We start from the raw sequence: 13,976 nt of genomic DNA on the forward strand, positions 1-13,976 counted from the left end.
CCCCTCCTAAATCCATTCTGGAGCAATGCCACCTGAAAGGTCACCTTGCTGCATGTTTCAGTGTTGCATGATGTAATTTAAGGAAATGAGAGCTACAAAAGATATTAATCTCAGTGGGAACAAATAAAACAGGGTTCTGGTACTTGGGAGCAGAAAGGCAGCGAGAGGTTTCAGGGATGGAAGCACCAAGGGAATGAAAACCATGGCATGTTACTGGTTCAGTCATTTAAACCAACTTTATGATTAGTAACAACAATAAGTAGCCTGGGGACATGATTCATCACATCTTAAAGAAGACATAAACCAGGTCAGCTGAATTATGCCCTGAAAATAATTCTTCTTCTCTGAGATTGTTGTACAGAGTCTAACATGACTAGATCAGAGGTTGTTATCAGCCAAGTATAGCACAAAAGTGCGTGGCACTAGGTTAAGTGGATCCCACCCAGAATTTTGGCTCCACATAGACATTGTTTTATTGTTTGATTGTTTTGTTCTTGCTGTCATCAGCAACAAACTCACTGGCATGCAGCAAGGCTAGAAAACCTCCAAGAGAAGCTCAGCCTTAGTACGGGAGATTATACCTACCCACTGCTAAAGAGGTGAAGGGCATAGGAAGATCAAAGAGGAGCCATAGTCTTGCCTGTGCAAGTTGCATTTTGAACACAATCATACAGAACAGGACTGGAAAGGACCTTGACAGGTCATCTGATCCACCCCTTGCTCTAAGGCAAGATCCATCAGAATTTCTAGACCTAAACTGTTCTTGTCAAATATATCTCCAACTTGTACTTGAAAAGCCTCCAGGGACAGGGGTGCCATTCACTCCTGCTTTATTTACCCTTACAGATACATTTTCCCCCCCCTATTTAGACTAAATTTCTTTTAGTACAGCTTGCACACTACTCTCAGAGGATGTGGCTAAGAGATTATTATCTTCTTTTTAGCAGCTTCTAGGTAGCTGAAGGCTGTTATCTCATCTTAGTATCATAGTATCATTCAGGGTTGGAAGGGACCACAAGGATCATCTAGTTCCAACCCCCCTGCCATGGGCAGGGACACCCCACACTAGATCAGGCTGGCCAGAGCCTCATCCAGCCTGGGCATAAACACCCCCAGGGACGGGGCCTCGACCACCTCCCTGGACAACCCATTCCAGGGTTTCACCACTCTCATGGTGAAGAACCTTCTCCCCTCCAGCCTGAATCTCCCCACCTCCAGCTTCATTCCATTCCCCCTAGTCCTATCACTTCCTGAGATCCTGAGAAGTCCTTCCCCAGCCTTCCTGTAGGCCCCCTTCAGATACTGGAAGGCAACAATAAGGTCACCTCGGAGCCTTCTCTTCTGCAGACTGAACAGCCCCAGCTCTTTCAGTCTGTCCTCATAGGAGAGGTGCTCCAGCCCTCTGATCATCCTTGTGGCCCTTCTCTGGACACCTTCCAGCACCTCCACATCCCTCTTGTAATAGGGGCTCCAGAACTGGACACAGTACTCCAGGTGGGGTCTCACCAGGGCTTTCCATCTTTAGGCTAATTTTGTCATTCTCCCTATATACATGATGCTTTCTAAACCCGGGATCATACTCCTTCCAACCCTAACAATTCTGTCCTTCTACGTTCATCTAGTTTCCACAAGTCTTGACTGCACAGCAGGAAATCCCACTGTAAACCAGAGAGAGCCTGTTGGAAATTATCCTCAGAAAACACAGCATTTTGCATTTTAAAAGCCAGGGATCTGAGCACTGAGAGCCCGCTGATTGATTCAGCAACGTCTGTAAGCACATTAAAATGAAGGATTTGTGAAGTGTAAACTTCAGGTCGTTGAACATCACCCTCCTCGATCACATGTAAATAGTTTTCATTTCAGTAGAGTAGTTTGAAGATGATAAAACGCGCTCAGCTTTTGGAAGGCAATAAACATATAGAATTCTTTGCTTCATACTTGTGGGGACTGAGAAAGCAAAGAGAACTTCTCCAGGGCATCATTTCTTTGGCCCTCTTTTCTATGGCTTTCCTCAATACCCTTCAAAAGAGTGGCTGCAAACCCACCAGGATGACGGTCATGGTGTTTTCACGGTTTTGTGGGAAACATTTATGTAAGCAGCCACGCCAGCACTTCAAAGAGCAGATTGACAAATTAGCTTTTTGTTTCCCTGCTGGCTTGAGGGGACTCTCGGACGGGAGGTCCTATCGCTCCCATACGGTAAGGTGACAGCACAAGGGATGGACGTGCCTATGAACGGGCCACCCCGGATGCTTTAAGCTCCCCAGCCCCGAACCGTGGTACCGCTGTCGTGCGCTCTAGGTGCAGAAGATCAACGCACCGACACTCCGGTGCTGGCGCCGAGTGGTCCCGGCGGAGAAGGGAGAATTTGGGTCTCTCCGTGCAGTACGAGGCGGGGAGGAGCGGGTAGGGAAGCACAAGCCGTGAGCACGCCGGGAATCAATAAAAAAATGCACACGGCTGAACGGGGACCGGGCGGCTGAGCGGCTCCGTGGGCGAGCCGTCGCGGCAGCAGGGACGGGAAGGAGGTGACCGGGCTGGCGGAGCGGGGCCGCCATGGTGTGAGGGGCCGGCGGGGCCGAGAGGCGAGGAGGAGGACCGGGGAGAGGTAAGCAAGGAGGGCGGGGAGGCAGGAGGTGGAGCGGGAGCAGGGGGAGTCACTTTCTTCCCGAACTGGGAAACGAAAACGCCCCCGCCTCCCTCCCCGCTCCGTCCCCCGGGGCTGCAGAGGAGAAACTTTCTGGCTGCCGAGCGGGTCCGCGCCGAGCCGAGCCGAGTCCGAGCCAGGCAGGGACCGCCGGTGGTGAGTGCCCGTGCGGTGCGACGCAGCACTTCGCTCCCCTCCCTTCCATCCATCACGGCCCTTACTCTCCGCTCTCTTCCCTCCATCCCGGCCCTTACGCTGCGCTCCGCCGGACGGTCGCGCCGGCCCTTCCTACCCGCGGTGGGCCCCGGGGACGACTGGCGGTGGAGCGGGCCCCGGGAGCACTCTTCACCCCGTGCGGGGCTGGGAGAGGCGGTTGCCGTTGGATTTGGGAAGGGGGGGAGGTCGGACCCAGCGCTTCCCCCCGCCCTGCCCCGCCACATGTGTCCCCGTCCCCGAGACGCGTTGGTGGCTGGCTGCGGACACCGGCTGTCGGCGGAGCCGGGGCTCGGGGGCTGGCGTCGCTCCGGTGCGGGAGTGGTGGCGTGGGATGTCCCACGGGGTTGATCCCCTTCAGGCCGGGGCTTCTCCGGACTGGCTGCGGAGTGCTGCCGGGACACCGCCGCTCGGACTCCCGCTCCCGTCGGGGGTGCTGGCAGCCCGCGGGATGGGCCTCGCGCGTCCCCGTTGGGTGCGTGGGGGCAGACGTGGCTGTTTCCGTTCGAAGCTCTACCTGCGGGCGCCGCCGGTAACAGCTTTCTGCTTTTCCGTAGCACCGTTACCGCAAGAACCTCCGAGCCTTTTGCCAGAGAGTGAACCCTCCCAGCCATGCGTATGTGAGAGGTAAGCGGTAGCATCCTTCTCTTGCACCTAGGCAAGCTGCGAGACAGGAAAAGAACGATTTTCCCGATGCAACTTCCTGCCACTTTTCTTTTCTTTTCTTTTTGTCGGTAAAAGTCCTAAGTGACCCGGGAGCACAGCTGTTCACCGGGGAAGCTCAGTCTCCTCAGCCCCAGGAAGGCAAGTTGCAATTCCCGTAGCCAGCATTGTATGAAAGCAATGCATCATCATTTGGTGCACCTCATAGAACTCTGAAAAGGCAGTTTGGTAGGATGAATGTAGCCATTCTCTCTGCTTTTCTGCCATTCCCTCTTGAAACAATGTAAAGCTATGACGTTTTCCCGCATCTTAAAGCTGGAGTGGGTTATTTTGGGGTTAAGCAAAGGCAATGCAAGAAATAGACACAACTGTGAACGAGGTACGGGAAATAATGCTCTAGGTGGAGACTAGAAGATCAATTGCAATTTAAATAACACTAGACTTCTAGTGTAGTCTTAACAACAACAACAAAGAAAATGTTGGCTGAATGTTGCCCCATTATGTTTATCAGGCCAACAATTATTCTAACTCACTGCAGTATTTCACAAAAGGAACAATTCAGCTGAAGGGCAGCAGTGGGAATCAATAATTTAGATGCTGTTTATTACTCTGAAAGACTCTTGCTGGGTAGCCTCGGGCGAGTCACTCCACCTCTCCATGGTTCTGCTTCCTTCCTCATAAAATAGATAAATGGACTTGCTTGCTTCACAGGGGTGTTGAGAAGTTTAATTAATTAATTTGTTTCATAACTACTTGGAGATCCTTGGGTGCATTTTTCTACAGAAGCGCTAAGTGTTATTTAAGCTTTGAGTTCTTTTGCTGTGTGTCAGTGCTTATATGTGCTCTGTCAGTGACCTAAACCAGCAAAACTTTTCAGTGGAAGTTAGCAGAGCGGTTCTGGATTGGGATTTTCCTTGGCTATTGATAAACTTCACCAGCACACAAAACTAATACTAATATATGGTGCTTGAGGAAAATGCCATTTTTTCTGCTCTTGTTATTCAAAACAAGCACTGTAATATTCTGCGTGATTTTGAGTTGCCATGGAAAAAAAACCAACCCTGAGTGATTTAATGTGAGAGCAAGAAATAAGAATGGGTTTTTTAATGCATCTAATTCTGTGGAGGTTGGCCTCCAAAGGCACTTGGAGCTGTTGTCCACCGCCTATTCATACACAATCTCTTCTAAAACCTGTTCTTTGGTCATAGAGAATATAGGTTGCAAAGGAAGAAATACATGAGCTGCACAAATTGATGATCTGTGGTAAAAGTCCATGGATTCTGGTTGCCTAAGTAAGCTCAATTTTTATTAACAGTGCATGTTAGTGACTCTAACTGGATATTTAGTAGATGCCTGCACTGCAAGAGAGGAAAATGTGTTTAATTTCCTGGCTAAATGTTAGATGTGATTTTCATAGATTGCCTGCAGTTCTAAGTGAAATGGAATAGCTGAAGGCTGGTGGTAGAGCAACATCTTGGTTTGGTACTTTAGTGGTAGAAAGTGGTGCTAGAAAGTCATTCCCATTACCAAGCAGATACTGGGTCGTGAATGAACATAGTGAGGATGCCTGTGAGTGGAGAAGTGGTCACATCCATCAGCATCCAGCGGTCTGAGCTGTGAGCAGCAGGGTTAAATGAGGCTGTAAATGAGTCTGTAAAACCGAAGTGTCCCTTCTCTCAGCAGCGTTTGCGTTCAGCTCAAACTGGAGTCACATTCTTACTGCTTGTGTGTGGAAACTTGCACATCTGGCACCCACAACATAGCTCTAGCAACGAGCAGAACGGATTTCAGTTACTACTGCTATTGTTCCTGAACATTTTGCAAGAAGTAAAGCCCATTTTCCCTGCTTTATTTTTATTTCTGAAAGGATTTGGAAAAAAACTGGAGGGAGAAACAGCTTTCCATAACCATTGTGTCCTGGTTTAGACTTGGTAATCCCAGTGTCTGGTGAGTGAAGGAGAGTAGGACTTCTGCTTAGCAAGTTGTTCTTAACTGCTAAATATTGTATCTCAGCAGCAAGTTTGTCTCAGATTGTTTGCACCTTCTTTGCTGTCTCCATTCAAGTTGAGGTAGATCAAAGAGCTTTGTTAGAGTAGTGTAGTCCCCTGAAGCTATTAAACCACATGCCAGGTTGTGTTCAAGACTGTAGCCACTTACTTATTTTAAGGAGACTCAGTATTTGGTGTAAAGCCCTTCCTTTGAGCTTTTTACCCATGTGTGTTAGCCTGACCAAGCCTGGCTGGGACGTGGTGTGTGTTATCACAGAATGATGGAAGCATAGGGTTGGAAGGGACCTTTTAAGGTCATTTAGTCTAACCCCAATGAAAGCTCCCCAACTAAAGGAGGCTGCTCAGAGCCCCATCCAACCTGGCCTGGAATGGAACAGAATAGAATTAACCAGGCTGGAAAAGACCTTTGAGATCATCGAGTCCAACCTATCACCCAGCACCATCTAATCAACTAAACCATGGCACCAAGCACCCCATCCAGTCTCTTCCTAAACACCGCAGTGGTTCCAGGGATGGGGTTTCTACAGCCCCTTAGGGCAATTTGTTCCAGTGCTTTGTCACTCTCATTGAAAAAGAATTTCTTCCTTATATCTAGTCTAGTTTAAAACCATTATCCTTTTCCTGTCAAAAAACCCAAAACTTTGTGTTCTTTGTTATCAGGATGGGAAGAGAGCAGAGATGGACATTGAGGACTGCTAGGGAAAAGGAAATTTAGCTGATGTCACTTGGGACCTTTTTCATGAATCCTTTGTCAGTAGAAGTTCAGCAGAAGTGAAGTATTGGTGGTGGAGAGCTGACCAGAGGGATCTGGTCATTTTGGGAATCACATGACTGACAGAGCTCTGGCTCTGTTGCTGTGTTGCTCACATCAGGTGCTGACATTACGCTGTCAGCTTCTCTTGGGACATGGTCAGGTGTGAAAGCCTGGGAACAATGCTGCCATTATGTACATGGTCTGGAATTACCTTTGTTTGGCCTTTCTTTCTGTTTTTCCCCTTGCTTAGGCTGACAGACTACACAGGCAGAACCTGCAGTAGTGTTGTTTAGAGCAGGCAGTGGATTTTAGAGACCCTGCTTACTTAACTCAGGCAGGTATTGTATCTCAGTAGCAGACAAACATCATTTCAACATGAGATCTTTTACTAGAGTTGGCCTGACTTATGTTAGTTTTCAGAGGGACTAGTTACTTTTATCAGAAATACTTTAAAAGCTGAATATTTTAGGTAAGCCTGGATTGCCCTCTCAAGTGTGCTAATCAAATGGCTGCCTAAAGTATTTTCACAAGTTGCTGGACAGTGTTTCTGTGGCTGTTTTGTCATTTTGAAGCTTTTAAAGCAGATCTGTGCAGCTGTGGTGCATCACACTTCTTGCCAAAGCGATCTGTCAGGTTTCGGTTCTGCTCTGTGAGGGACCCTTGCTTGTACAACTCGAGGTCAGAAATAGAATGATACCATTCTCAGTTTCAAAGTGAAGCTGTGATTTGATGGCTGTGTTTGCACCGACTCACAAACTGTTCATGCCAACTGTGAGTAGCTGAATTTTGCAGTAGCTGAAGTTTGCCTTTGAACTCCCCTCTACTGCTGAGGCTTCTGTCCAGGAAAATGTGATTGTCACTTTTTCTCAAGGCTACTCTGATTTTTCTCAAGGGTATTCTAGGCAGCAATGAGGACAGTAATCAGAGAATCACAGAGTGGCTTAGATTGGAAGAAACCTTGGAGAACATCTACTCCAACCTTCCCACCATGGGCAGGGAAGCCTCTCAGTTAGACTTGGCTGCTCAAGGCCACATCCCACCTGGCCTTGAACAGCCCCAGTGAGGAGGCATCCACAAACTCCCTGGGCAACCTATTCCAGAGTCTCACCACCCTCCAAAGTAATAATCCTGAAGGAACTACAGGACAACATATTTTATTGTCTCTCCAAGTCTGTGCCTTGAAAAAATCAGCTGGCCTTGGGGTCATACCTATTAAGTCTACGGGGGGAAAGTGGAACTAGATGCTGTATTGTAGATACACATAGAAACTGGATAATGAGGTAGCAAATGAAAGCAGCAGAGGTGACAACAGAATTGTACCAATAATAATGAACAGCATACTGAAAGTTAAAGTCAGAAATGGACACACTAGTCACAGTTATCAGAAGTTTCTGGTGCTGTTATCAGCGGTGTGAAGGGGCTGGATCAGGCACAAGGAGGAATTCTCTTTTGACAGCAGTAAAACTGGCTTTCCCTTTTTTGCATGGAGGATTTTCTTTTTTCAGTTCTTTGTGCCTCCTGGGCATTGCAATCACCCTCTGAAAGTATTCCAGCTCTTCCTGTGCACTTGGTCCATGCAGAGACCATGCTCATGGTTATCACCAATCATTTTTCCCTTTGCTCGTTTCCTCTTGTGAGTGCAGTTGTGCTGCTGGGTTGTAGGATGCTGTCAAAAGAAACCCTGAAGGTGGTTTCTGATACCTCACACCAAAGGATTCACAGCCTTGCAGACCCCCTGTACAGGGGAAGATGCTTTATGTCTCCAACTGTGCCAGGGGAAGGTTAGGCTGGAGGTGAGGAGAAAGTTCTTCACAGAGAGTTGTTAGCTGTTGGAATGTGCTGCCCAGGGGGGTGGTGGAGTCACCATCACTGGAGGTGTTCAAGAGAGGATTGGACATGGCACTTGGTGCCATGGTTTAGAAGTCTTGAGGTGTTGGGTGACAGGTTGGACTTGATGATCTTTGAGGTCTTTTCCAACCTTATTGATTCTATGATTCTATGTCTTGCCAGGCTCCAAATGAGTACCACTTCACCACCCAAACTGTGACAGGCTCTTGTCCTGCGTTTCTGCCGTGTCTGCTACTATCGTAGCCCTAGACCCCAAAAGTGCCCTACATGCTGTAACAATCTAATAGATGGGTGAGGGGTTTGACTTCTGGGACAGCAGTGGAGCACACAGACCATAGTTAACACATCCTGTTGGACTATATGAAAATTCTCAAACTGTCTTCTGTTAGTGTTAGCATCTGTGAAAACCATCCCTGCATAAAATAGAAGCAGCTTCAGTTTTAGTTATCAAAATGGCCTTTGAAAAGTACTTCAGGATAAAATGCCAGGGCTCCAAAGGAAATATTTTTGTGGTAGCTTCTATTTTCATGCCTTTGATGGTAAAAGTGACTGAGCTTTCTTCATGGAGTGTGGATGCCTTACCAGGCATGTCTGTACTGGTTGGGAATGATCACCTTCGGGTATCAAAATGTCTTTCCTATTTCTCCTATACAGCGAAGCATGGAATAAAAGATCTCAGTAAGGATTAGGAATAGTGATGTTAGTACAACCAAGAAAAAAAATGAAATTGTTGAGAAAGCATTTATCCAGTAGGATAAATTTTGAAGTAGAAGAAAATTCCAAACTCCCAGGTGATGGTTTGGGCATGCAGGTAATTTAAATCTCGTTTTCGCTCGAGGCGGAGAGGAGGCTGTGCGCTGAGCGCGTGCTGCGTGCACCCTGTTAACTCAAGACACACGCAGTGCTAAAACACACAAATAAGCTTTGAAATTAAAGGAATAAACAGATGAAGCTTCCTTCACAGATACCTTACACATCCTACTGTAAATGTGGAAAAAAAACCCCGCTTTGCAGTTGCTGTCCCATCTGTAGCACGATGGAGAAGGAATGCGACCCTCCATTGATCCTGGAGCGCTGGTCTCGCCCGGCTCTGTGCCGCTCTCAATAGATCCATTGAATGTTGTGTGTGGATCAAAGGACAGACACAAGTTTAAATCTCGCCTGCTGACCTGACGCCAGATACTGATAATTACTATAGGAACTGTGGTGGGGTTTTTTTTTTCCCCTCTGGTTGCTTTTATGATTTTCATAGCACAGCTGTTACCCAGACATCCTGTAAATTGAGACAAATCTTCTGTCAAGGTATTTTGGATCGCTGCAGAGCAAGTGCAATGCCAACACCTGGGCAACTGAGTTAGGCTTTATTGTAGATCTGCTTCTGACTTCTATTTAGGAGGTCAGTTTGTAAGATTTTCAATACCTTTGACATGATACAATTGTGATGTAGCAGATTTCTCGTGGTGAAAAGAGGAAGAAATGGAGTAATGTCCTCTGGTGGTTAAGGTGGCAATAGGTTTTTTTCAAGTTCTAAGTAGTGGTTTTTACACCTTTCCAGCATTTTTATGGGAGAGACAGATGGTCACTCCTTCTATCTCACTGACCAAAAAAGCAAGGTGGAGGAAGGACTCCAGACTGATCTTATCTTGGGACATGGGACTTTCTTGCACTGGTGTCCAGCCTCGCAGCTTTAAGAGGGTCTCAGCAGTGCTACTTGCCCGTGTGGGAACTATAGGGCTGGAGGCTTTGGTCAGTAGATTTATTGTGACTGATACAGTATAAAGATAAGTTCATAGTGTTCTTGGTCCCACTCTGTCTGCTGCCTAATTTTGCTGTATCAGATGGGTTTCTGTGAGACAGTAAGAGCCAAGTCACAATGCAGATGGGAATTAGTCTTTACGGACCCTTTCACCTCTCTGTTTTTTTTGGCTTATCCTGCATTTTTTAGTACTTAAAGACACTTGAAGTCATTTAGAGGACTTAATTGCTTTGGTGCCTGTAGTTCATAGAAGTTTTAGTCACCAGAAATCCCACCTCTGGAGTTGCTGGCTGTAAATGTTGATGAGATACCCATGTCAGAGGTGTGTCATGACCTAGTGCTGGAGATGCTGGCAAAGACACCTGTGATTTCTGCTTTTTAAGGAAGCAGTGTTATCCCAGCAAAAAGCATCCACAAAGCATAATGGTCTTCAGAACTTTACATATTTGTGTGTTTTGTGATTTGTGTGTTTTGTGTGTAAACTCTCTACAACTACCTGAAGGGAGGTTGTAGAAAGGCGGATGATGGTCTCTTCTCCCAGGCACCCAGTACCAGAACAAGAGGACACAGTCTCAGGCTGCGCCAGGGGAGGTTCAGGTTGGATGTTAGGAAGAAGTTCTATACAGAAAGAGTGATTGCCCATTGGAATGTGCTGCCCAAGGAGGTGGTGGAGTCACCATCATTGGAGGTGTTCAGGAGGAGACTTGATGGGGTGCTTGGTGCCATGGGTTAGCTGTTTGGGTGGGTTGGATTGGTTGATGGGTTGGACGCGATGATCTTGAAGGTCTCTTCCAACCTGGTTTGGTTTATTCTAAATAAAGGTTTATCCTATTCTAAATAAATCCACAAGAAGGTTGGATTGCTTCATGGCCAGCTGATGGTCCTAACTGTGCTGGTCTTTCCTCATCCCTCTCCCCTGCTGGAGTGGCCTTCCTGTGCACGCGTGGCAGCAGTGAGCAGCGTTGCTCTTTATGTGGTGTATCCATCCAAGTTTGTTTGGTAAACTTAGTTGTATAAACCAATGTCCAGCTCGGAAGGCACTGAAATAGTTAAGATTTATCTATTTAATTATTTTTCTAGAATAGTTTTTTTTTTCCCCTGCTGGCAATAGAGTGGAAATCATAGCAAAAGCTCTTTCATTCCAGTACTGAGTGGCAACCTTTTCAAAGCACATTGTGTTGTTAGCATTTTCTTCCACAGACAATCACCCTTCACTCTCCTCTTCATTTTTATTACTTTATCAGGTCAGGGTTTCCAAACTGGATAAAACTCCCTCATTTTCAGAAAAGGTTAAGTTGCTTGATGAAGTTTTTCGTGGAGGATGTGCTAGTAGTAGTGATGTGGTGTAATCTGAGAGTAAAAAACCTCTTTTAACTTTAAAACACCTGCTGTTGTGAGTGTGATTTAAGCAATCACAAGGCCCAAGCTCCTGTTCTTTTGAGCCCTGTGCATCAAATTTGTAGCAGGTTCAACTCACAGCTGGTAAGTTCAAGCTTATGCAGTCAGTCATCTGTACATGTCTGGCTTCACCAAGCTATGCAAATAGTCAAAGTTCATGTGTGCGTCTTTGAGCAGTGCTATGTGGTTTTTAAGCCTTCAGGTTGCAAGTAAGTTAACTGAGGAAGCCTCATAGTGTAGAGTTCAACTCAGCTGAATTCAGCTTCCTGGGTTTCGGGGTGGGGGTTCCTGCTCCACCCCACCCCAGGCACATTTATACCATAGTAATGAATTCTTAGTCCCTAAACATTACTTATTTTGATCACCACCTTCTTCTGAAGCTTCTTTGGTGCTTTTGAAAGCTCCTGGTGATGTCTGGAGTGGTTTTATGGGTAACAAGAATGAGCGTAGTTTCTAAGCAGCTAGATTGTAATCCCGCTGCCCATCAAGCCCTACAGAGTGACCTGGACGACTTTGAATGTAGTGCAGATCAGGCTTCCAGTTACAATGTGGTTAGTCTAAACTGTGTGGTTGCTTCTCATGTGCAAGGTGAAGAAAGGGTTTGCCTTCACTGATAGAAACACACATGCGAGGGGGGAGAAAATGAGTGGGCTCATCGAATCCTTCAAATGAGGGCTATGAATTTTAGACAGCCCTGGAGGTGCTTGATGATGGTGAAAGGCTGGGAAATGTGTGTCCAGATTTACAGAGAAGAAATTTTTGGAAACCAGATTCCCTGACCTCTGGTTAGAAAGCCCCTCATTTAGGGAATCCTGAAAACCACCCCTACATTTAATGGATGTGCTTAATTCTCATTGACGTGCAGAAGTACTTAGAGAAATGAAACCAAGGGAAAGAGAAAAGAATGCTGGGGTTCTTGCTGCTGGCTGGGATTTTTCTGTGATTGTGTAAGCTAGGAAACTTCTCTCTTATGTTTGCTCATCACAGAAAAAGGCTGCTTTTTTTATTGCTTTTTTAGAAGATTTTTTCCCCCATCTGCTCCCAGTTCTGAATCACAGAATCACCAAGGTTGGAAGAGACCTCAAAGATCATCAAGTCCAAAGGATCACAGGAGCTTTAAAGAACAAACAAACTATGATGTTGGGGGTTGTTTAATTATGAAAAAGCAGTTACTTCCAAGAGTTACAAAGGTGACATCATCTTTCAAACATCTTGTACTGGTTTGACTGTTTACTTACTTTCAAATTGGAATTGGATGTGGCACTTAGTGCCATGGTTTAGTAGTCAGGAGGTCTTGAGTGACAGGTTGGACTTGATGATCTTTGAGGTCTTTTCCAATCTTATTGATTCTGTGATTCTATTCTGTGATTTCCCTATTTATAGAGCAGACTTGAATATGTTTGGATAAAGTGTGCTGCTTGTTTCATTGTATGTGTGTATGTGGTGAGATGCTGTGTAGCTATAGTAGAAGTATTGCCAACTACACCACCCTTTTGATCTGCCTCCTGTGGCCTGTAATGATTGGGTTACATCCAAAAAAGGGCAAAACTTACTTTAGACATGCATTAAAACACTATGAAAATGTCATCTTCCACTACTCTCTGTTAAAGCACTTGTGCTGTGCACTGTAATACAGAAATGGTAGAGGGGGCAGTATTATTTCTACCCCAGACAGGAATGCACAAGAAAAGATGTACTTGGCCAAAAGAGCCTTCCTCCCAGAGGAATTAGGAGCTGAACACAAGCACATAGAGGGGCTGTGTACTCAGTAGTCATGGAAGGACCCAGCCTATCAAGGCTGTTTCATTTTCAATGGACTGATCAGGGACATTTTTGACTCAGGATATGGGTGTCTAAATAAGGGTTTAGCAGCCTGTGTTTCTGTTAGAAAATTTTGGCATGTATAGGTAGGGAGCCGTGGGGAAAAATAAAAGGTTGCTTTGTACTTCAGCTTCTTCAGAGTTTTATGACGGAATCCTATGAAGCAGGTTTTCCATGGAAAAAAAAAGACCCACTTCATATTTGGTTGTAGGTTTTCTTTCCTTCTATCTATTTCTCCTTTTAATAATTGAAAACTACTGTTCATTATTTACATAAAACTGCCTCCCTTGGGTCTGCTTTCTGTAACCTTTCCCCTTGGAAGAATTCTAGGAATTTGCTGGCTTTCCTCAGGGGGATCCTGGCTGTGTTTTATCCGGGAGTTCAGGCTAGATAGTTGCTAATTTTATATGAAGTAACCTACTATGTTTAAATACTTGCATTTAACCTCTGCATAGATATGCCATTTGAGCACAGCTGGAGCAGCCATTTATGTAGGGAATTGCTCACTGTAATTCAACATTCAGCCTTAATTCAGCCTTCTTAGTAGCTGGCAGGAGTTGTCTACATGCAAGGTGGAGACATTATAGTAACAACAATAATAATAATAATGAAAAAACTAAATGCCCTGAAGGCAGGGTATTTCAGATGTTTTTTCCTAGGCTCTGCTACTTTCTCTTCCTCTTTTTGTCTTTCTGATCTGCTCTTTTTCTTGAAAATGAGGACGTGTCAGAAGCAGAGGCCTCAAGCGCGGTATAAAATGACCCCAGCACAAACCTCCAGCATTCCTCATCCTTCCCTCTCCGGCTGCTAGCATCAGCCAAGGCAGCACACAGGCTTGGCTGCTGCCAGCACAAGCTCCCTGGCTCT

General features: G+C 45.9%; 1 protein-coding gene across 2 annotated transcripts in view; it reads left to right on the top strand.

The window, feature by feature from the left end:
- The first annotated feature begins 2,471 nt into the window (after positions 1-2,471).
- Positions 2,472-13,976, top strand: part of DSE (dermatan sulfate epimerase) — a 31,456-nt gene continuing 19,951 nt past the window's right edge. The window contains exons 1-2 of one of the 2 annotated variants that reach the window (XM_068162263.1): positions 2,472-2,608; positions 3,418-3,487. The gene's annotated coding sequence lies outside the window, so the exon portion shown is untranslated. Of the gene's footprint in view, positions 2,609-2,636; positions 2,804-3,417; positions 3,488-13,976 lie in introns of those variants that run through there. The other variant, XM_068162262.1, reaches the window with a different exon arrangement.

This window comes from Melanerpes formicivorus, unplaced genomic scaffold, assembly GCF_026170545.1.
Source record: "Melanerpes formicivorus ecotype bairdi unplaced genomic scaffold, bMelFor1.0.p_v2 SCAF_63, whole genome shotgun sequence".
NCBI lineage: Eukaryota > Metazoa > Chordata > Aves > Piciformes > Picidae > Melanerpes > Melanerpes formicivorus.